Consider the following 25,778-nt stretch of genomic DNA (forward strand, 5'->3'; position numbering starts at 1 on the left):
TTACATGTTGTCGAAAGAGTAATGCTACAAATACCCCCACTTCTTCACACCTATAGGTAACTTTTAAAATCACAATTAGATTAAAATATAATTAAAAGGCAATCTCAAATCTAATGATGATTTTAAAAGCTATCTATGAGTGTGGAGAAGTGAGTGTAAGAAAGTGGAAGTATGTATAGTATTACTCATTGTGGAAATATTAATCACATGTGGAAAATTGGATCAGTTGAGTAAAATGAAATGCTTACTCTGTCTCAGAAAAATCATTTGATGATGGAATGCATAGTTTGCTCTCCCAAAGCCACTGTAGAGTGGTATTCAGGTCATCCTTCCAATGCCCTTCATCTTCTTTTGTTGCTTGTACTCTATTTAGCTTTGGTGTGCTCAAGACTCCAACAGAGAAAATCTTCATCTCTTGGCATTGACTCACAATCACTTCTTCTAAAGATGGGAACTCGAATGAATAACCTCCTGAGCAAAAGTTTGAAAGCTGTGGCAAGCAATCAAGTTTTAAGCTGGTCAATTTGCTGAAAGTAATCACCTGATCATTCCCTTCACCTCTGTCCCCACTTACAATTTCCATTATCATCTCACATTCACTTACACTCATTTTTTTGAGTTGCACAAGACTTTTGGCTGTTGAGGATGTAACCAAATTAATCAACCCATGACACTCCAATATTTCAAGCTCAGACAAATTTTGGAAAGATACTGATGATGGTACCAAAATTTTCAATATGCCACATTTCGACACGACTAGAATTTCCATATTATGAAAATTTGAGCATGGTTTGGTGTCTTCGTTCCACAAATGTGTCAGCTTAGGAAGTTCATTTAGATTCAGCTCTCTTAATTGTGTGGGTACCCCAACATGATTTTCTTGAGCAGGAAGTTCTTCATATGGGAATATTTCTTCCCAATCACTATGACAAACACCAAATTTTTCCAAGTTGTGCAATCTTTTAACAAAATTCGGTGGAGAAACAGCTGATTTATTATGATTGCACATTAGCCGAAGAACTTTTAATTTGCAAAAGCACTCCTCCAAAAACTGGCCACGCCATATGGTGTGATAATGAACCAATTGCAAAAACTCCAACTTGGGGAACGTAGCCTGTCAACGAACCAAAGAAATAAACAAAAGAAAGATGGAGTTAGTACTCAGTTCCCTCAAGAAGTTTGATTAAATCGTAGAATTTATTGTGGGGACTAGGAAATGGAATACACTCGTGAATTGTATAAACATGTTAGACAAATATATCTTAGATGAAAATTAAAAATAAAATTAAAAGAAAGTATATATTGTTAAAATAATGATTAAGTAATTAAACTTACCTCTTCCTATTAACTTAAACTTTTAGAACAATTGGTGATTTAACATAGATTTAGAGCCAAAGGTCCTGAATCGAACCTTGACTCCGTCAATTCACCCCATTAAAATTAAATATTTCACGTGTTAGGCCTCACTTATTAAAAGGGAGTTGAGCCCACATGTGAGGGGGAGTGTTAAACTAATGATTAAATTTACTTATTCTTATTAGCTTAATCTTTTGGGACAACTGGTGATTTAACATATATTAAAGAGAAAGACTAAACAAATTTCCAGTGGATATGACTTGGAATTCCATTAACTGCAACGCCTTGAAAGTCTTTCATCATCTGAGAAGTCCAACCCATGAATAAAACAAAGTGGCAGCATCAACCAGAAGATCCTCTAAACTAGTAGTCAGATGTGAAAAAATAGTTTCTTTTCCTATCATACCCAGTAGTGAAAGCTGCAGCATCAACCAAAAGATCATACGCCCATGGCAATGTTATACGATTTTAAGTGTCACACATGGTTTAAGTACAAGCTTAATCATGTGTATATAAGCTCTTGGACACACTTCTCTTGCAAGTTGGTTTTCAAATGTGAGTTTTGTTGTACTATGACTTGAATATATCGAGTCACAGTGGGCACAACAATATTGCTTTTGTTTCTTGGATAGTTTTGTGGTGCTTTATTCAAAGTTTTTTCTGGAATAGCCAAATGTTTTGGAGTCCTTGTTATAGCAAACTTATGTTCTACTTCCATAACAATTTGGTTTTCTCCTATTGCTAGCTTTCCACTCCTTCTCAACCTAGGAGACATTTTAATCGACTTGGGCTACTATAAACAAGCAACACACCAACGTGAAGAGCAGTGACTTGTGGAAGAAAACAGCCTACAATCAATCTCTTGTTATTTCTCACAGTTTTGTCGTGCCACACAGGCACTTAGAGAAAAAGAGAGTTTGATAGTTTTTTTTTTTTTTTTTATTTTCTCTTTTGTGAGAAAGTGAAATTTTGGTGTATTGAGGTTTTGGGTTTTGAGTGGTTTTCTCCTTGTTACTCTTTTATACTTCATCTTTTGATAGTGAATCTTGTCCAGGTCGTCTCCGCCAGTGGATGTAGGCTTGTTAAGCCGAACCACATAAATCTTGGTGTTTTGTATGATTGGTTTATTTTCTATTTTGTTCTTTTCTGCTTCTTTGGGATCCTGAATTTAGTTTTGTGTACAATAATTGGTATCAGAGCCTGGGTTCTTTATTTTGTGGGATGACTACTGCAAAATTTCAAATACAAAAGTTTGATGGTCAGAATAATTTCAGTCTTTGGCGTATCATGATGCATGCATTGTTGCGACAATAAGGTTTGGCGAAGATTTTGATTGGTAAGAGGCCATCAACATCATCAAAGGAGGAAGTTGCAGAAATTGAAGAAAGAGCCCACAGTTTAATTTTATTGTCTCTTTTAGATGGAGTTTTGAGAGAAGTCCCTGCTGAAGAAACTGATGCTGGACTTTGAAAAAAGTTAGAAAGTTTGTACATGAAGAAGTCTCTCACGAACTGTTTATTCCTGAAGCAACGATTATATACCCTCAGGATGTAGGAAGGTAAGCCTCTTTGTGATCATCTAAATAAAAACCTTATGGATTTGAAAAATATTGATATTAAAATTGGCGATAAGGATTAAGCCCTGATTTTGTTATGTTCACTACCTGAGCTCTTTGATAATTTCGTTAATTCAATGTTGTATAGTAAAGATACCATCTCCTTAGCGGATGTTAAATCTATTTTGAATTCTATGGAGTTGAGGGCGAGATTGAATGCAAAAGATAGTGACAATCAAGCAGAGGGTTTATTTGTTAGGGGTCATTCGAAAAATTTCTCTAATTTTAGGGATCAATTCTGTGAGAGAGACTTGGATAGAGGAGGCCAATCACAGTCCAACTCGAAGAACAGAGTAACTGTTACTATTGCAAAAAGTATGGGCATTACAAATCCGATTGTCCAAAGTTGAGAAATAAAGATGAAGGTGATAAGCCAAGTTTCTCTTCTGTGGCTAGTGTTGTCAATGAAAATTATGAGGGTGTAGAACTTGCTCTTGCAATTTCTATTTTTGATGGTCGTTTGTACAGCAAGTGGGTCCTTGATATCACATGTACTTTTCATATGTCCCATATAAGGGACTTGTTTACTACCTATGAGTCAGTTAATGGTGGTCTAGTCTTGATGGGAAATGATGTGTCCTGCAAGATTGTTGGTATCGGTACAGTTAGAATAAGGATGCATGATGGGATTGTGAGGACTTTAAAGAATGTTCAACACATACCAAATTTGAAGAAAAATCTTAATTGTGTGGGCACTTTGGACTCCCTTGGATACAAGTATTCTGGTGAAGGTGGAGTCATCAGGTTTAGTAAAGGCTCATTGGTTGTGATGGAAGGTAACAAGGTTAATAGTCTCTACTTTTTTCGGGGCAGTACGTTGACAAATTCAGCTGATGTGTCTCCTTCAAATAATTTCATACTATCAGCTGTGTTAGTACAACAGAGTGAGGAGAATGAGTGTTCATGTCGCATGTACCTTGCTCTAGTGCGTTTGGTAGCATCATGTATGTTATGGTGCGCATTCATCAAGATATTTCACCTGTAGTGAGTGTTGTTAGTCCTGGTAAGGTTCACCGACTGGTAGTGAAATGGATACTCCGTTATTTATGGGGTGCGACAGATGTTGGTTCAGTCTTTGACAGAGACAGTGGTATCAGTTCCAATGTCAATAGGTATGTTGATTCAGATTATGCTGGTGATCTGATTGTGACACGAGGATATATTGTATTGAAGAAAATTGTCTCTGAGGAAAATCCAGTGGATATGTTGACTAAGCAAGTTTCAATTTTCAAGTTAAAGAGTTGCTTGGACTTGATTGTTGTTTGTAGCTTGTCATTGCTTGTGTGGGTGTTGGAGGAGATGTCATGAGGAGATACATTTGGGGACTTGATGAAATTCAAGTCAATGTGAAGATTATTGTAGTATGACTTGAATATATCAAGTCATGGTGGGCCCAAAAATATTGCTTTTGTCTCTTGGATAGTTTTGTGGTGTCCAAGTTGTTTTCGAAATACCTAGACGTTTTGGAGTCCTTGTTTTAGCAAACTTATGTTATATGTTGGGAATGGTGTCCAAAACTCCAATTGATTGGATACTGTTTTGATTAGAACAATAGACACATACACTTATTCTTACATGTCATATATGTGTGATTGTGTATTGTCTGATTATATGCATGTGAGATCCCTAAGATGCATTGTATTTGAGTGAAGTTGTGGGGTATCACAGAAGATCATACTCCAAGGTCCTTGAAACTTATAAAACTTGTTGCTCATAGTCGTAAATGGAACTAGGAACTCCATCTAGACGATAATATATTAAACCTCAGATGACTTGTCTTGGTCATGAGAAGTAGGGAGGCTTAAGGTTAATATGTTGGGGGGTATTGGTAGGGTTATGCCATACATCGAATAGGACCACGTGAGTCATCATTTGTTTATACTGTCATAACAAATGATGTACGTGCATGAAGACTTAACATTTACTCTAAATCCTGAGGAGTTCTTGAACTCAAATGTGAAGTGTAGGTTACTTAGATGTATCAAAGAGTGAGACCTATCATCGGTCGAAACAACCTTAATACATTAGGTAATCACATGTAGCATTATGGGAATATCAACTTCAAGAAGGAATCCAAATCCTTTGTTAGAGAACAAAGAGATAAGAAATATTTCACTTGTATGAGATTTAATAGGAAAGATTATCTTAAAGCTCAGGCTCGAGTTTCAGTAGGTACAAGGTGAGATGTATTCTCACAAGGTGCATAAGGATAATCATTAATTTAAGTCAATGACTCAAGGAGAAGACGTAGTGAACAAAGTGACAGTTCGTAGACTTTGGTTCGACTACGAAATGATTCCATGGTGGGGTAACATGCTATTAATAAGTATGTCATAAGGATTAATTGATTAAATAAAAAATAACCATTAGGGTGCAGTCACAATAATTTAGTAGAATTAATTGTTATTTAATATAGTCGTATTACATGGTCTAGGAAGACATGGTCATAGGCCTATTAAGCTAATGATATTTTTCCCCAGTAATATATTTATCCAATCAATTATATTGTTCATCAGTAATATATTTATTTATTGGGATGTTGGGCCAAAAGATTTATCAATCTTAGTAGTTATTTGGAGGAATTAGATTTGAAGAATTAAATAGAGTACTGAGCTCATAATTTAATTCCTACAGGCTAAGGAATTAAACTAAGCCTTGGGATTATGATTTTAATTCTTTAGGCTTGTAAATAAACTTTGGGCTTAAATGAAATTAAATCAAAGGGCCAAAGTTAAATGAAATGAGCATTGGGCTTGAGGATAAAACCCAAGCCCAAGTGTTAAACCATGTGGGAGTGGGCTAGGGCTAGGAGCCCTAGCCTAGGTGCATGGGGAGAATATTTTCTCCCCATGGCTGTGTAAGTGGAGGGGCAATGGAGATTATTTAACCCTCTTGGCCGACTGGTACTAGGACTAGGATTTCTAAACCTAGTCCCGCATGGTTTAAAATTCATTTTCTCCTCGAATCCCAATATTATAAATAGAGGTGCAATAGAAAAACAAAAACACAACACACAAGACTGAAACTATTCATAAGCTTGTGATTTTGTGAAAACAAAGACACAACTTCACTCTCCCACATAGAGTGAATACACTGCCTAGGGAGAATTTTCTCTCTCTAAGTTTTGCTTCTAGTTTTCACTTGTTCCTGAGAAAACTTTGTGAGCCCACACTTAGAATCATATTCAGTTATCAAAGAGAAGATCTAATGGAGCAATCTTCTCCCCAACTGTTTGAAGATCTTGAAGACCTTGAAGACCTTGATGAACTACTAAGTTATCAAGAGGTTCATAATGAATACAATGAAGAACATAAAGATGTTGTTCGTTCATGAAGAAAGCGAAGAACACGAAGAATGCGATGAAGATAAGATGAGTATGGACTCATGCTTGAAGGTTTCAAGTTTGTTGGAACTTCAACTACTCAGCCCCACACCATTGGAAGAATAGATGCACACTCCTATGCCCCAATGCCTAGGAGAGGCAGAAGCTACATGTAAGTAATCTAACTGGTATGCTTGCCTTCAGAACTAAACATGTTTGTCTTGATGGTAAAAGGTCTTGGGGATTGTGACTTATTCCGCTGTGTAAAATTTTTTTTTTTTGAAATTTATGTAAACGATCCCAACATTCTACTCCCACAAGGATTTGGTTTTCTCCTATTGCTGGTTTTCCATTCCTTTTCAACCTAGGAGATGTTTTAACTGACTTAGGCTATTATAAAAAAAGGCAGCACACCAACGTGAAGATCAGTGACTTGTGGAAGAAAATAACCTACAATAAATCTCTTGTTATTTGTCAGTTTTGTTGTGCCACATGGGCACTTAGAGAACAAGAGAGTTTGTTAGTTTTTTTTGTTTTTTGTGTGAAAGTGAGATTTTGCTGTATTGAAGCTTTGGGTTTTGAGTGATTTTCTAACAGTTACTCTTTTGTACTCCAACTTTTGAAAGTGAACTTCCTTCGGGTTGTCTCCGCCAGTGGATGTAGGCTTGTTAAGCCGAGCCACTTAAATCTTGGTGTCTTGTGTGATTGATTTACTTTCTATTATGTTCTTTTCTGCTTCTTTGTGATCTTGAATGTAGTTCCATGTACAGCAAGTTGTACTTAAGCTTTGTTTCCGTCAATATTAGAGCCAAGTCCATGGACGATTGGAACATTAGAAAAGCAATTGAGATCTGTGAATTCCTTTCAACAAGAAATGATCAAGCAATTCTTTTTTTTTTTTTTTGAAATCATGCATGTATTTCATTCAAAAAGAAGAATAAACTTAACAACAACGTTCAACCATAAGAATATCTTTAACACACTAAGGAGCATCTTTTATGGGAACCACTTCATTTCCTGTAGAAAGTGCAAGCTTTGCGAGTATATGAGTAGCTCCATTAGCCTCCCGCCTTACGTGGGACACCCCCCACTATTGAAAATATCTAAGCACAATTCGGGCATCGTCAATTAATTGCCCATAGCAACACCGTTTTTGCCATCTTGTTTTAAAGCCTGCACTACTTGTAACACATCACCTTCTAATTCCACGTTTTGCCACCCCATCTCTCTAGCAAAAAGGACGGACCTTAAAGTAGCAAGAGATTCTACAACAGTCTAATAAACAATATTATCCTTAGAGGATTACATTGTAGCCAACACCTCCCCCATAGACTCTCGAACAATCACACCTATGCCCATCTTCCTATTAGGCATATCAATAGCAGCATCCCAGTTGACCTTCATTAGCCCCCTAAAGGGTCCTTCCATCGATGGCACACCATCGGTCCTCCCCCATTTTTCTCGTGCAGTCTAACTTGCGCTTCATTTGAAACCTTGAAGAGATTAAAGTGCCTTTCGTATAGTTTGGTTTGGATGATTGAATACCCCCCATGGACTAAGGAATTTGTTCTAAATTAAAGGTTTCGTGCTACCACAACTGATGAGTGCCAAATGTTGCATATTTGAACCCATTAATTTGCATATGTTAATTCCTTAGCATTGTTATTTGTTTGATGTGGTTTGGTTTTATTGTTTTGAGGTTTCGAAGGAAAAATGCAACTAATTCCATTAATTTTAGGGCTTAAGACACTTCGGGGAGCATTGGCAGCAAATTTGGATCGAGCGATGATTCACACCTAACGAGTTCTACTAAAAAGGCCGTGTCTAGAGTTTCAGACCTCAGATTTGAGCGAGTTTTACGGCATTGGAAAGATAACTCCAAGATCTACAAAGTCATGATTCATGAGAATTTGTTAATTTCGATGCTTACTATGTCAAAAGAGCCTCTGTTTGCAAGGCGCTCGAGTCTCCGTCCGAACGGACGTGCGCTCGAGCACAGATTCAGGGTCTCAAGCGTACTCGGGTGAAGTACCCCTCGCAATGGTGAAATGTCCTCTTCGAACAGACCAGTTATCAAACCTAGCCGCCATTTTTTAGGTTAAAACCCTTGAAAAACCCTAAAACCCCCTATATATAGACTGCTAAGCCTCAAGAAAAAAGGTGTCAAATTTTGGACCTGGTCTCCAGCCCCCTTTTTCTTGAGGCTTAGCAGTCTATTTACAGGGGCTTCTATGGGTTTTCTAGGGTTTTAACCTAAAAAAGGGCTGCTAGGTCTAATAAGTGGTCTGTCCGGATGGGGTTTTTCATGTTCGGACGGGTACTTCACCCGAGTGTGCTCGAGCCCCTGAATGTGCACTTGAACACTACCACCTACGGGATCCACCTGTCTTTAAAAAATTTTATCTGTTCTCCCAACCCCACTCTCTAAATTAGACCCTCCTTGAACAACGCTCTGGAAGAACCAGATGCTTCTCTACACATCCGAAGGCTTATACCCCAAATTTGCATTAATTATGCCACCAAAAGGAAAATATTTTACCTTTTAAAATTTTGCTGCCAGTGACTGGATTCTGAAGCACTCTCCAACACTACTTTGCCAACAAAGCCTAGTTAAAATTCTCCAAATCACGAAAGGCCAGTTCCCCACTCCATTTTGACATCCCCTTTTTGGCCCAATTCACCCAATGAATTTTTGCTTCATTTTTTATATGTCCCCACCAAAACCTCTTCATTATAGAATTAATTTCATTGCACAAATTTTTTTGGTAGCTTAAACAAACTCATTGTGTATGTAGGAATGGCCTAGACGACCGCTTTCAACAAAATTTCCTTCTCCACGAGAGATAAAAATTTTACCTTCTAATTTCTCATACATCCCCAAATTCTTTATTTAATGTTCTTGAATGTATGCATTCGTGATCTTCCCACCATTGCTGGAAACCCCAAATATTTATCGAAGTTAGTAGTGGCTTGTACTCCAAAGATTGGAGTTATTCGTCGACGATTAGCATTACTAGTGTTTTTGCTGAGAAGGATGCATGTTCTCTTCTATTTCAGCTTTTGTCCTAACGCATGCTCATAGGTATCCAGCATGCACATTTTGGAGACGAACCCACTCCGCAATATTTGCCTCTAAAAATAAGAGACTATCATTTGCGAAAAATAAATGAGTTAATTTTACTCTCCCACGAGCAATCGTGACTCCTATAAGCTCCCTATCTCTCTCTGCGTTGTGCAACAATGAACTCGGTCATATTGTAATTTTCCCAAATTTTCAAAATTTATTTATCAAAAGCAATGGTTCATTTGAGCTTATTAAACTCTTTTTATAACCCTCAAAGAAATGTCTTAACCCTTAATCAAACACTCATTTAAAAAATAGCCCTAAAAACTCAACCCTAATTCTTTGGCCGAACGTTCAGCAAGGGACCACACCGAACGTTCGTTGACCACAGTTTGACCATTGGCTATTAACAAAACGTTCGAGCTGCAACCATGGAACCATTGTGTAATAGTACACCGAATGTTTGCCCAGTAGTTCCGAACATACGGTGATAATTTGAAAAGAACTTTTAACCTATTCTCTACCTTGGAGGAGGGATTATGCCTCCCCACCCCTATAAATACTTCTCCTTCGTCTCTAAGCTTTCCTATACACTTGAAACCCTAACCCTAAAGTGAGGGGAGATTTTCTTGAGGGAAGAAGAAGTCTTTGGGTGATTTTTGCTATCTTCAGGGTAACGCTTGACCTTTCAGCAAGCATTTATGTTATTTTGTTAGTATCCTTATTTTCTTCCAAGTTTTTAAAGATGCCATGACTTGTGTACCATTTCTCCTTAGAGGAAAAGAGTGGTTTTCAAATGTTTTAGAAGCACTCATTGTTTTCTTTGGTTTTCATAAATATTATGCTTCATTATGTTGGTATGAACTTGTTTAAGGCGTAAGGTGTAGTTTGTAACATGGTGACTTGAAGATAGAAGCCCAAACTTTGCATTTTGATTCTACCCGAACATTCTCTACCCATTCTGGCAGAACGTTCTCCCTTGAGCCCGAATGTTCTCTCCTTCGACAGATCGTTCGACCAGAGCCCAGAATGCATAGAAGTAGGTTTTATGACCTTTTAGCTAGATGTATTTGATTAGGACCTTTTGTGTCTTCAGTAAACCCACTAGTACTGTATATAACAATAGCCATATTTTGTTATAGCAGGGATTCGAAATGTCAGACGACTCAAGCGAACATACGAGATAAGTAAACACCTACGACTACTTTCTTTAAAAATGCACGATATGTCAGCTGACTAAGCACGCTTATGATATGAGCATATTTACTCTTTTACATAACTTGGTAACTATCTTAATAATCGATTGATAAGATGTATCGTATGACATGGTACACCAGTACGTACGGTATAATGGCTTTGGACTTACTAAATATATATGATTCTATGGTCAAATGTGTATGAATGTGTTATATGGGCCTTAGATCTAATTGTTTTTTCGTGACCAGCGCAACTATGTATGATTGACGGGTCACTACGAGATGTACATTATTAGTAGCTTGGGCCACTCGAGGTCAGACTTGGTCAGGCTGCTAGTTATAGACAGTAGAGTACTATGGTCGGGGCACCAGCATTATATTACATGACAGTTACGGCCTATTAAAGCATTACTTTTCCCAAATTAAAACTTATAGGCGATTGCCTCTGAATTACACCTCTTTATTTTCAAATGAAACTATATTTTCATGGTGTATTAACATTGACAACACCTTATTGAAATTCTTATTGAAAATACACGTTTATTTCCGTTCATTAATAACTAGCTCATTTGATACTCAATTGTGATGTTTACTTACTAAGTCTTTAGACTTACGCAATTATTACAACTTATAGGAAACCTCTTTCTGAGAAGAGGGCAGTGGCAAAATTGTCACTTCAGGCTATTAAGATGAGTCAGATGCCTACCTTGTGTAATCACGTTTGATTAGAATATCCGCATTTTGATTAGTAACTCATTGTCTATATTCAATGATAATACATGCTTATGTGATGATTTTAGATTCCTTATATTCATTAATTTCATCTTCCTATGCATTTACTTTGATTATGCTAGAGATGGGTGGTTCCCTAGTTAGCTACTAGTTAGCTGAATTTGGGTAATTGCCAACAACCTTACCAAATTGGTCAATGCCAGATTTGGGGGTGTTATAGTATTTTATTAAAGCATTCGGTTTTGCCAACCGTATATGATAATCTGAGGATAGGGCCTGATGCACTAGGTCTGGATTATAAAAGATTGGAGCATAGGATAGATTTAGATTTCTGTTGCTCTGATTGATTGAGTTGCAGGCTACACTAACAAACTACCTATTGATTGTGTAATCATAGTTCAGATTGGAACGAGCTTACCTATTTTTGCTATACACTCAGACGCGCGATTGATGCAGGCACAAAGTAGTTACACGTGACTGGCTAAGGGAATACGGGCCATATGCACCAGGTTATAGGCCTCCCTTTGTGGCATGAAGACTCACATGTATGGAGCAAGGTCACGATTAGGCAGTTTCAGCTAAGTTAACCAAAAAGTGCATTCGGCCTACTCGCATGGCCCAGAAGAATTATGAATGGCAGAATCTCAACAGTATGCAAGTAGTTGCAAAATGGAAGTGCCGTAATGTATCGGCCGTGCGAGATTTTCCATCAATCCCTCGGAAATATAACCCGTATCTGAGAGCAGAAAGGAAGCGGGAGATATATGAACACATGACTGGAGTGGCTGACGAGTATGCGAAAATAGAATAAGAAGAAGTACGATTGTTGAAGGCTGGAGCACTACAGGTAGGCACCAACCGCCAGAAGGTTGCTTTTCTCCTAAGCATCAAAAGGGACTATGTGGCTATGGTCAAGGACCTGTTAGAAGATTCTGCCGAAGATTGATTAGGTTGTATTTAGCTAATTAGTGTTAGCTAGGATAATTAGGTTACACGCATGCACTTAGTGATGACACTTTTGATTAATAGGTGCTCACATATTTCGAAAAAAAAAAAAAAAAATCAAATGAAAAATGGATTTTCACTTCATGCAAATTTTAACTTCGCATTTTTATGCGTCTTTGATATTAAAACTCTTTCCAAACTCAAAGTGCTATTTTAAATATTTTCCCTTACACCATATTGAAGTGTTTTGTTTAATGAAGCCTTGTTAAACCTACATTATACCTCTAGATATTGCACCTTTCAAAAAAAAAAAAAAAAAAATTACCTTCTTACCGAACATTCGGTCGCGGCACCGAATGTTCGCTTAGAAACCCAAGTTTTGTGAATTTAAACGGCCGAATGCTCTTTAAATCTCACTCTATCTCATTTTCTCTCAATGTCTCTCAACCCAAACACCTCAAACAAGGATTTTGGCCAAGTCTCTTGCAAATCCATCAAGGTTTTTAAAGATTCAAACTTATTTTCAAGGATTTTTCAAGGTATGTGTGGACTCTAACCATTTCTTTTTACATTTCCTATAAACCTAGTTTTCTTGAGTTAGGGTTTTTGATTTGCTTGATTTATTGCCAAAATCACACTACCTAGATGATGTAGGACTATTGTCGACTGGTTTGGAGAATTGGGTAATGTTGATTTCTACACCTGTGACCTTTGATTTTTACCTATTCGGATTTGGGGAAGTTTTGCCCTAAATCTAAAATTTTTGAATTCCCTTTGATTTCATGATGTATTGATGTGGTTGATGCATGAGTTGTGACCCTTCTGTTCCTATTCTAGATTGTGGACCAAACCCATTAATCCATACTCAAACCTATGCCCATACCCCTTTGGATTTGGGGGTTTTGTGCCCAAATCCAAAATTTCCTTTTGTTCTTGTTAATCTATGCAATTGATGCATCAATTGAGACCCACTTGATACCTACAAATTTTGGTTGTGAACCCATGTTCTTGACCATTCAGATTTGGACAATTTTTCCAAAATAAAAAAACTACCAAAATACCCTACCTGTAAAAGCTTGACATTGCCCATTTCTCACCTACCTAGTGCATCCTCGACTATTGAGGCCCCTTAAATGATTTTGTATTTGAGGCAAGACCCAATATCTGGAACCCAATAATTTTTACCCAATCGGACTTAGGTATTTTGACCAAGTCCAAAAATGACCAAAATACCCCTAAGGACTAAATCCACTGGTTATGCCCAAACTCCACTCGTTCACCATATGAGTGCACTTCTAGCAATGAACATGCATTATGTGATCCCATTGAGCCTAAATTCTCACAAACCTCTCAGTTTTCTGTCAAATCCTAACTACCTCCATATTCACATCTTACGGTGCAAGAGCCTTTCAAACCATACTTCAAACTACACTCCTACTTGATTTTCAGGACGAAATTCAGATTACTCCACCTACCCTAACCCAGCACTTGAATGGGTTTCGTTTTCCAAAACTTATTCCACCTCTTTTGTGTTGGAGTTTGATAGGTCACCACCTAGGGTTACACGTAGAGAAGTAATAATAGTTGTTTTATTTTATTTATATTTATATTTTTTAATTTTTTTAATTTTTATTGATGGAGAAAGATGGCACGGACCAAATCCAGTGTAGCTACTTTGTCATCATGGCCTTTCACCCGGTGTAGGGTGGAGGTAAAAATGTAGGAGGCTCATGAGCTAGAGACTAATAACTTGATGGAGGAGGGTTCCTCCGACCACACCACCCCCGCGCCTCTCTACTCGGACCTTGAGGCTAGTGCGGCGATGCATGACTAGGCCGGCATCATCTATGATGACTTACGATTCCCCGACTACAAGGCAGAGTGCTGGTACTCCTTTACTACGACAAGATGGGCATATTGTGGAGAGGGGAGTAATGATGGATGACATCGCCATTTGGGCCCTGATCATTTGGGAGTTGTTCCAGTTCTAGGGATCCCAGCCCATGCTCGCCAACAATCGACCGACGGTTGAGGTTTTGGTGTTGGAGTTCTACTTGAACATCCACCATAGGCACTGCAATTCCTATTGGATATGGGTACGAGATGAGCCCATAGAGTTGACCCCCAACTTGATCAGCAGCATCCTCGGTACTCCATGACTGATGAACTTGGAGTACCCGTACACACTAGACACCAAGCCCCTTCGCTCCTTGCTGGTTGAGTGTTTTGCTGAGGGGGCGGCCCCACACAATGGAGGATTCGCCCTGAACGACCTATCAGACGAAGCACGCCTCATCTACCAAATAATCATTAGCCGGATCTTTCCGGTTAATAGCCTCGTGTCCATCATCTGGGATAGGGCTCTCTGCCTTTACATTGTATTGACCAGGGTGCCGATTGACTTCGTATCCCTCGCCTTCACCATCATGAAGGACGTTAGGACGGCAGACCCAAGGACATTCTTGCCTTACGGGGCCCTCATGACGCGGTTGGTAGAGCACACCAGGCTACCTATTGATGGCCACCACACCGTCGCATCCAAGGGACCCTTCACCTCCTAGTTCTTCAATGTGAACAGATTACATCTATGGGCACCGGCTGCAACACCTCGACCACCCCAAGCCCGAAAGCCGCTAGTTGGGAGACACTCACCGGATGGAGCTTCATCCTCCCGGCTTAGTGCCGCTAGAAACCCTCCAGATATGAGTCAGCAACTGGTTGAGATTCAGGCGACACTGGGGAGTGTGACTACTACGTTGGAGGCTGAGCAAGATACACGACGAGAGGACTCCAGACTTATTCGAGAGCTCCATGAGTGGATGGTAGTACCACTGCTAAATGTGGGGGACTACATAATTTATAGTCCGAGCACCAGTTGAAGGAGAGGTAGTCCCGCCAAGAGGAACGCCTCAAAACGGAGCTCAACAAAGTCTAGCCCCAGGGGTACTAGATGGTTGCGCCAGTAAGACATTAAGTATTATGTTAGGGCCTTGGAGGCCATTTTGGGTTGTATTATGCTACATGAAAAGTCCACCCTGGTGGTGGCAATTTTGGATGTTTGTACATATTTATTTTATCTCGTACTTATTTCCTATGATTTTCATTTTTATTATTTAGCAATTGCATTTCTTAAAAATGTTTATCATTTTGTTTCTCCTTCTCGAAAACAATCTTTTACGATACCTTTTAAAAAGAAAAAAGGGGTTTTAAAAACACAAAAAATTTGAGGAAGAAATTTTTATAAGAGGAGGAGAATGTGATGCCCCAAATTTTCAAGATTTATTTATTTTTTTTAAAAAAATGGTTCATTTGAGCTTATTAAACTCTTTTTATGACCCTCAAAAAAATGTCTTAACCCTTAATCAAACCCCCATTTGAAAAATAGACCTAAAGTCCTAACCCTAACTATCTAGCCAAACGTTTGGCAGGGGACCACACTGAACATTCAACCATGTCCTTAGTGTGAATGTTCGGAAGGGAACCATAGTGAACATTCGCCTTCAAAATTTTGACCACTGGCTATTGACCAAATGTTCCACCTGCAACCTTATAACCGCTGTGTAATAGTACATTGAACGTTTGGTGATTGTCTGAAAAGCATTTTTAACCTATTCACCACCTTGCAGGAGGGATCATGCCTACCCACCCCTATAAATACCTCCCCCTCATCCCTAAGCCTCCTCTTACACTGGAAACCCTAACCTTAAAGTGAGAGGAGATTTTCTTGAGAGGAAGGAGAAGGTTTTGGGGGATTTATGCTATCTTCAAGGTAACTCTTGACCTTTCACCAAGCATTTATGTTATTTTGTTATTATCCTTGTTTTTTTTTTCATGTTTTTAAAGATGACATGACTTGTGTACCATTTCTTCTTAGAGGAAAAGAGTGGTTTTCAAATGTTTTAGAAGCACTCATTGTTTTCTTTGGTTTTCATAAATATCATGCTTCACTATATTGGTATGAACTTGTTTAGGGCCTAAGATGTAGTTTGTAACATGGTGACTTGAGGATAGAAGCCCAAGCTTTTCATTTTGACTTTGCCCGAACGTTCTCTACCCATTATGGCTGAATGTTCTCTACCCATTCTGGCCTAACGTTTGCCCTGGAGCCCGAACGTTTGTTCATTTGACAAAACGTTCTATTGGAGCCCATAATGCATAGAGGTACATTTTTGTGACCTTTTAGCTAGATGTATTTGATTAGGACGTTTTGTGTCTTTAGTAAACCTTCTAGCATTGCAGATAACGATAGGCATGTTTTGTTATGGCAGGGATTCGGAATGGCAGACAACTGAAGCGAGCATACAAGGTAAGTAAACATTTATGAATGCTTTTTAAAAAAATGTGAGATATGTCAGCTAATTGAGCCTGCATATGATATGAGCATATTTATTCTTTTAGGTACCTTGTTAACTGTCTTAGTAATCGATTGATAAGATCCACAGTATGACATGCTACACTGGTACGAGTGGTATAATGGCGGCCATAAGCTTACTATATAGATACACTTGATTTTATGGTGAAATGTGTGTATATGTGTTATATGGGCTTCGGATCAAATGGTTGTTTTGTGACCAGCACAACCATATATGATTGACGGGTCACTACAGGACTTACATTATTAGTAGCGTGGGCCACCTGAGGTCGAACTCGGTCGTTCTGCTAGTTATGGACATAATGTACAATGGTTGGAGCACCGATATTGTATTATATATCCCTTGGGAGAACGCCAACCCTACTGAAAAGGTGTAATATCTAAAACTCGGTGAGGATTTAATAAATGACTACCATATTAGTTAGAGAAAGTGAGGATTTAATTTGGAATATTAAAGAGATTTACCTAAAATTCGGTTTTTTGAACTATTGAACTAATTGCAAAAAGTGAATAGTTGTTAACTTAGACTCATGTGCATCAAGTGATATTTTTGAGCAAGAGGACAAAGGAAGACCAAGACTTTAAAAGTGTGAAGACAAAGACTTTTCAAAACTTTTAAGCTAAGTCCTGCAAGTTTTTATGGAGGACGAAATTTACCCATATTTTCTGTAAGAATAAAAATAATGAAAATATCAAAAATAATATTGGAGCAGCGCCACTTGATCAGAATTTTACCCGTTTTTAAATAATTGAAGTACAAAAGGCAAGATTGTCACAATTTCCGCTGATTGTCAATTTTATATTATGATTTTATTTTATTTTATTAGGACTTTATTTCCTTCCCTTAATAGTGTTAGATTTGCTTTAATTATTTTCCTTCCTTTATTAGGATTAAGTTTACTATTGCTACTAGGATTAGGTTTACTTTCTCTATAGGTATTTCTTTTTTATAAATAAGCTAGCTTATTATGTAAAACTCAATCAATTGAATTATTATCAAATCAGATAATATTTTCTCAAATACTTTGCGGAGTTTTATCATTCTTTTAATCTGTGAACTTGTTTTAATTTTTTGGGTAGAAGACGAAGACGCTTCTCCTTGCAGAATCAAAGACACTGCGCTTTGATTAGTTAGCTTAATCTTCTGCTACATCAATTTTCGTCCATTCTTTTCCCCCCTTGGCATACCACCCCTTTGCTTAATGGGTCCTTGGTGTTTTCTACATAAAGGTGCATCAAGGGTCATTTTCGATCTACATGTCCTTTCCAAGAGTTTCTTCTTCCTTTCTCCTTTCTCCACACGACCAAAGCTAGTCCAAAGTGAAGATTTTTCTTTCCCTTTCTTCATCATACCACACGGCCACCCTTAGGAAAGTAGAATTTTGTTTTCTAAAGTTAGATTGGGAAGTATTCTATGCAAGAAGTTGTCTCTTGAATATTCTCGAAAAAGCATTGAACCACTTTCTACCGTTTTAAGTCCAAAAACTTGAAATATGAGTGTGAAAGTGAGTTTTTAAGACAATATTCTATGATTCACTTGGCATATCTCTTTGTCCTTCAAATTAAGTTAATTATCTTTAATATGTTGTTAAAGGTCCAAAATAGCTTAATTAAAAGATAAATAAGTAGTGTTTATGTTGTTTTTACTTTTGGATTAACATTGCTATGTCACATTCACTTCGGCGTTTAAACTATAACCTTGGTCTTCAATTATGTAAATTGCAAGGTTAAGTTTAATATTGAATTTAATAAATAAATAGTAGATGAAAAGTGATGGACATAATAAACATATAGATCTAAGGGCCCAAAACAACAAAGTCTCATAAATGAACTAATACTAATAGATATGTTATTTTGTATGTATACAATTTATATGCAGAAAGAAGTTAAGAGATCCAGTCAGAGGAGTGTAAATACGGAAGTACCTACTGAGGAATGACATTGTTTTATTCATTATCTACTTTAAAATATTGACCATGAATGAAATAAATGCATGTTGTGTCCAAAAATAAATAAAGAGCTAATATAATAACTACCAAGAAAACTAGAAAGTGGAGGTGTGAGGCTACCAGTTCGCTGGGTAGTATCTGCTAACAGTCGATCAAAGACTACTAATAAAAAAAGAATTGGAATGTTTTGTGCTACCAGTGGACTACGATGTTGCAAACTACTAGTGTAAAAACCAATAACAAATTGGGAATGTCGACTCCAAGATCCACTAGCTAACAGAGTTCTCGCTTTAAACGAGAGGTGTGAAAAAATACACAAGACTTTACTGAAACTAAATTATCATTTTCATAATCATTGTTATCATATAAGATAATGCGTATGCATACAGTAATATTCATTGTTATTAATATTGCTTTAATAAACCAACAATCTTTTATACAATTGAAACAGAATACTCACTTGTTTGCTTATGTAAATATGATAACATTATAATTAATATTTCTTTAATAAACCAACAATCTTCTTTCCTTTGTCATGCTTTGTTTTTTTCTTCTAGTCTTTCCTTCGTTATGATAATTTTTTTTTTTTTCTCGGACATAAATCTAGATAGCACAATGAAAATTAAGTTCAATTAATTTAGAGGCCATATCAATTCTACACTTCAGCATGAATGTGGAAATCTTATGAGATTAGTTAAGGCTCTTACCTGATCAACCAAGAAAAGAGGTTGCTTAATGGAGATCTCAACTGGGCTCTCTTGAAGTGTTTCTTGAAAGCTCAAAAGTTCAAAAGCAAATATGTCAACTTTTTGGCATCCATTCACTGTTAATGATTTCAGCATTGGCCATTCTGAAGCATGCATCCCAGGGAAAAACCATTTGAGTTGTGGTAGTTCTTCAAGACAAAGGCTAGTTATTTGAGGGAACACGAACCTAGGTATCGCTTCTGATCCTTTTTCCTTTGCAACAATTTCCTCCACCCCACAATTAGCTACGATAAGTGTATCTAGACTCTGGAATCTTGTGAGCATATTAGAGTGAAAAATGTTCATAAGCTTTTCACAAAATTGAACTTTAATAAATTGAAGCTGCCAAAAGGAGTCTATGGCGAATTGGTTCTTCCATATGATTTTCAAGCAATCCATGTGAGAGATTATCAATTGTACCAAATTGGGGAAGACAACCTGCATGGTTCTTCTCGTGTGTTAATATCATAGCAAAAAAACTCACATAATGGAAGATAAGATATATATATATATATATAATGGCATCAAAGATGTTTTAAATTTAGAATCTAAAATGTGTCAAGTTGAAACAGGGGGATAATAAAAAATTAGGAAAAACTCCACTTAACCCCCTTGAACTTCCATCATTTTTGCAATTACCTCCCCCATCTAGAGGTCAAAAACTCTCAATTTAGTGTATCAAACATCCAATTTTTTGCAATGTCATCATTCCGTTAAGATTTAACGGTATAACTTAACGGATGAGTGTCAAAATTACCAAAATACCCCCCCCCACACCCAATTTTTTTAAAGAAAAAAATTGCAAAGATTCAAGCCTTGGTTTGGATTTAACAGAATTTGCAAAAATACTCACGCTTGAATATTTGCAATTTTTTTATTTTATTTTCTCATAATAAAAAATAGGGGTATTTTGGTAATCTTAGTATCATTTAACAGAAAAATCTAACAAAGGGGCGACATTGAAAAATATTAAAAGTTTGATACATTAAATAGAAAGTTTTTAAACTTTGGGAGGTTAATTGTAAAAGTAATTGAAGTTCAAGGGATTAAGTCAAATTTCTCCAAAAAATTATTTACCTCTTCATTGAAGAGAGGTTGCATAACATTATGAGGAGTCTCATCTACACTCATTTCCTTGAGTTCTTTGTTGATCATCATGCCTGAACTGAGAGGTTTGGATATGAATGTCTCTACTTTAGGGCAATGTTCTATCTTCAAATTCTCCAAGGATGGAAATTCAATGTTACTTCCTACACAGAATCTTTTGAGGATTGGGAGTTGTTTTAGAAACAGGCATTCTAGTCGAGGAAACAACACGTCTAGAGTTGTTTCTTCTTCTAATCTTAATTCTTCTCTGACTAGTATCTCTTCCACAGCCTCACATTCCAAGACGTGAAGATGTTTGAGCTGCACCAGAAATCTAGCTGTAGAGAATGACAATATATATTTTATGTTACCCATGCCCTGCACCTCCATGTATGACAAATTTTCAAATCTTGACGTTGCTTGCGTGTTTCTTAATATGCAATAGGACCTTGCCGGATGTTGGTTTTGCTCTATCTCTGCCAAGTTAACTGATGACAGTTCCAACCTTTCCAAGATAGGGAACACAACCTGCAATGACAGTTAATACTTTATCCTTCAACAACCTAAAAGATGCACAAACTAGTGTATGCATATTATTCTTCTTTCATTTGATGATCAAGTTTTATTTGACGATAGCATGCTAATTGGGACAACTAACAACATATATCTTCACTATTTGTCATAATCGACAACATATTGTTGACTTATGACAATCAGGAACGACATGTTTTTAGCGACGACTTTTTACCCTTCTAGGGACCACAATTGTCAACGACTTATTTTGTTGTTGTTAAAAAACGTATTTAACAAAGACTTTGATTTGTTGTTGATTATTCATAGATTAACGAAAGGAATAATCTGGCAACAAAAATTTGTTGTTGCTATAAAATTTAAACAACAATTGCTTTCGTTGCTAAAGTCAAGTTTATTGTGGTTATCAACTTTTACTTTACAACTACAAAGTAGGGACCTTTGTATGAATTTCAATAGGATAAGCAACTGCGTGTCATATAAAATGCCTTTGTACAAGTAGTGAGATCATCACGAGCTGAAAAAATTATCTTAAAACATGAAGTAGGAACACTATTTTTCTTAATCAATTAGGTTCTTAATACAAGTCATATCTTAACTTGAAAAAAAAAAAAAGTCAAGTCTTAACTTCGTTCAATTTTTTAACTCTACGTTCGTTGCAGTGCTATATGTTCTACAACTGATATGGCTATACATAAAGTTTCCATGCTAGTTATTTTCAAGTATAATGTAAAGGTGAAATATGCCTATTGCTTACTCCTAGTCAGCACCCAATACACGAGAAGTTGTACACAACAATTAGCATGCAAACTCAATAGTCATTTAAAGTCTTATTAAACATTTTCTTATCAAATAATGGGATGTTTAAAATAAATCTAATGTTATTTTCTTTATTTAATTAAATAGAGTTACCTCTTCATTGAAGAAAGGCTGCATAACAGAATAAGGGCTCTCCTTTGCATTCATTTCCTTGAGTTGTCTACCTGTCATGCTTGAACTGACAGGTTTGAGTATGAATGTCTTTAATTTAGGGCAATGTTGTACCACCACTTTTTTCAAGGATGGAAATTCGATATTATTTCCTGTGCAAAATCTTTCGAGGAAAGGAAGATTTATTAGTAACAAGCATTCTAGTTGAGGGAACAACACCTTAGGAATTACCAATTCTTCGGTGACTAGTATCTCTTCCACAACCTTGCATTCTAATACATGAAGATGTTTGAGATGCACCATAAATCTAGCTGTAGAGAGTAACAACAAAAATTTTATGTTACTAGAGCCTTTTACTTTCAAGAACGACAAATTTTCAAATCTCGATGCTGCTTGCGTGTTTGTTAATCTGCAAGATGACCTTTCCGGATGTTGGTTCTGCTCTATCTCTTCCAAGTTTACTGATGATAGTTCCAACGTTTCCAAGATGGGGAACACCACCTGCAGCAAGAAGTAATTATTCCTCCTTCTCAACAACCTATAAGATGCACAAGCTAGGATGTGCATAATTGTGTTTGTGTATTCTTTGGGCGGTAATAAGGTCATGTTTTTGTCACGTCTCATCGTTCCAATGATTCTAAAACTTCAAGATTATTATTGCTATCATTAGAAAGATATAATTTCTTAGGCCGATTAAAAAAAGTTAACATCTATATGTAGTTTTTACCGAGTGTGTGGGGTCATTATTTGATGAATTGGAATCTAATATACCTGTTCGTGTAGAATTGGGATGTGAAAACAAAGCTTGGCCTCTGAAATGATTTCTCCAGCATCTGTTATGAATGGATTTTGTGTGATCAAGAAGCCTATGAGCTTTGGAAGATGCTCTAGTGCCAAGTGACGTAGTTTAGGGAACAATGATGTATCGTTGTCTTCTATTTTGCCTTCTTCTTCGATGACTATTGCACCCATGATCCTGCATTCTCTTACTTCCAATTCTTCGAGTTGTGAAAGGCCCCTAGCCGTGGATGATGAGAAGAGAAATTTTAATTTATCACAATGTTCCACTTTTACAATTCTCAAGTTATGGAAAGATGTCAAGGGAAGTTGGCCATGATATATTTCTTCCAAGCTCATCATATTTTTGAGAAGAAATGTCTCCAAGGAAGGAAAGGCAACAACCGGAATCCTTAAGTTAATGATATATTGAATCTCAGGATTATTTTGGATATGGAGATGCTTCAATTGTTGAAAACCTTCTCTGTCTAATTGGTTTAGAAGACTCTTAACACCCCTTAATTCATCTAGATAAAGAGCATCTGTTCTCTTCAGTAGCAGTTTAATCCCAACCTCTGATTAAAAGTTCGTATTCAGCTTGAGTTTCAATATTTTTGAGGCTTCACGCTTATTAGAAGAGTCCCATACATGATCTCCAACAGATATTGCATATCTTTCTAACCTTTCAAACAAAAGATCTTTAGGCAAATTTCTGACATCTGTAATATGTATCTCTAAAGTGGTCAATTGTGACAAATGCTTCAGCTCAGCAAGGCTTGTATTATTTCTTTCTGAACTCAGTCCTTCACTCTCCCATTGAACAAGACTATTTCCCATGTACAACTCTTCTAATTCAACCAACCTTGATAGCACATTAGGTGGAATCACCTCAAGTTTGAAACACTTGCTCAGATCCAACAACCGTAAACGAGTCAACAATGCTATTTCTCTTGGTAATTGTGACAAGTTAGAACTTAAGAGGCTAAGGATGACTAAATTCTTAAGCTCTCCAATTACAGCTATGTCTCCCAACCGACAATGATCCAGGCACAATGTTTGTAGATTTATAAGGAGACCAAGTGATGAAGGAAGTGATGGAAGTTTCATTTTAGTCAAATCTAAAACTTGGAGCTTTCCCATCCCTTCAAAGAAAGTCTCTGGGATATGCAAAGCACAATCCCCACCATACACATAAAAGAATCTTAAATCTGAACATTCCATTTTGTTAGGAAGTTCATGGATATCTCCACCACGGATAGAGAATGCCCTGCATCTTCTGAGTGAATCTGCATCTGTCCATTTTTTTAGTCCACTACTATCACTCACCACAAACATATTATGATCACTTGATGCTATGAATCTTGCAACATAACGAACAACATCATGCATATGGCAATGCTCAGAACTATGGGGACAATCTAGCAATAGACTCTTGTCTTTCAGATTCTGAACTAGGCTATATAATCTGTTTCTGGCTTGTTCTAGATTATCAATGTCTTCAAATGAACTCAAACCATAACAATATTTCAACAAGTCTTGAAAGTTAATGGAGTAATGCATTTCAGCACAACGCAAAAAGAAATCTTTAACCTCTGAACTTTCCAGATGACTATAACTCAGCTCTATAGAAGGATATATACTTGAGTACGGCGTTGTTATCATCTGTCTCGGAACAATTCTTCTTAGTTTCTGCAGGGCATCCTTCCAAACATGTATGCTCTTATTTTTTAATGCCTTAGACACTGTTACAAGTGCAATGGGCAGACCTGCACACTCTTTAGCTACTTCAGCTGCTGTGCTTCTCAAATTAGGGTCTTTAACACAATTACCTGCCATCTTCTCAAACAAATTCCATGCTTCTTTTTGGGGTAATTGTACAAGCTCAAAATCCTTCTGGGTGCCCATCTCACAGGATAATACATTTTTATCTCTAGATGTTAGTACGACTTTGCATTGCGTACAAGAAATTCCTATTTTCTCCAAATCCAATTTGCTCCATATATCATCTAGGATAATAAGTATCTTCTTGTGTGTTGTTAATCTCTTCCTTAGACGATCTGCTCTTTCACTTACAATTTCCGCATCAAGCTTTAGATCTAGCATGTAGGCGATTTCTCCTTGAATTTGTGTAAGATTTGGGCTTTGCGTCACATATGCACTGGCCACCTCATCGAATAACTTTTTTTCCTTGGCTCGCCTAGCAACTTCTCTCACCAGTGTAGTCTTTCCCGCACCAGCCATCCCATACACCCCAATCACCTTAGTATTAGCATCTCCCAATGCCTCCATAAGTCCCTCTGCAGTTGACTTTCTTGACACAAAGTCCATGTACTCCATATCTCTACTAGTCCATGTGCAATTTTCTATGAGTTCACCAACAGTTTTCACTATCTTTTTTGCTTTCCGACTTAGCTGATGCCGCTGCCACAAGTTAAGGCATGCCCCATTACAACACCTATCATCGTCTTCAACAACTTTTTTGGCCTCTTCTGTAATCTCATCCACCTTTTTCAACCACATGGTAACAAGAGATCCAATTTCTTCACCGTTTCTTCTAGCAGAATCAACAGAATTTTGCACCCTCTCTCTAATCGTCTTCAAGATCTCTACCTGATTCTCCATAGTCTCAATGTTGCTGTCGTAGTTACACGAATAACATAGCCACCGTCCAATTGGTCCAAGAATTGGTGCAACAATTGGTGAAACAATCGGTTCAATGAATAACTGAGCGATTTGTGCTCCAACCGCATATAGACACTCCATTCTTGTTTCAATTTTTTCCCACTTTCCTTCTCCTTACTTTTTTTTTTTTTTTTGTTTTTTTTTTTGTTTTTTTGACGTAAGGGAAAACAAGAAAAACACAACTAGAAACTGCAATGAGAATAAATAATAGGGAGAATTTAAGCTCGTAGTACGACTTTCATTTCAAACCTGCATTTGCGTTTCTTCACATCGGAAAAGTAGAACATGAGTTTCACACCTGCATTAACTACTTCATTAGCCCTCCATTTTAAATATTCAATGTTTTTAAATTGGAAAAGGGAGGTGGTAAGATTAAAACTATTAAATTTAAGTATATGAAAGGTGTTGTGATATATATATATATATTTTCTTTTAATTGAAAAACAACTCAAACACATACAAGATACAACTTATT

At 37.1% G+C, this 25,778-nt stretch overlaps 1 pseudogene; it reads right to left on the minus strand.

The window, feature by feature from the left end:
- Window positions 1-244: 244 nt before the first annotated feature.
- Window positions 245-25,384, minus strand: LOC132162936 (putative disease resistance protein At4g27220; annotated as a pseudogene).
- Between the last annotated feature and the right edge of the window lie 394 nt (window positions 25,385-25,778).

Source organism: Corylus avellana, chromosome 8 (genome assembly GCF_965113065.1).
Source record: "Corylus avellana chromosome 8, dhCorAvel1.hap1.2, whole genome shotgun sequence".
NCBI lineage: Eukaryota > Viridiplantae > Streptophyta > Magnoliopsida > Fagales > Betulaceae > Corylus > Corylus avellana.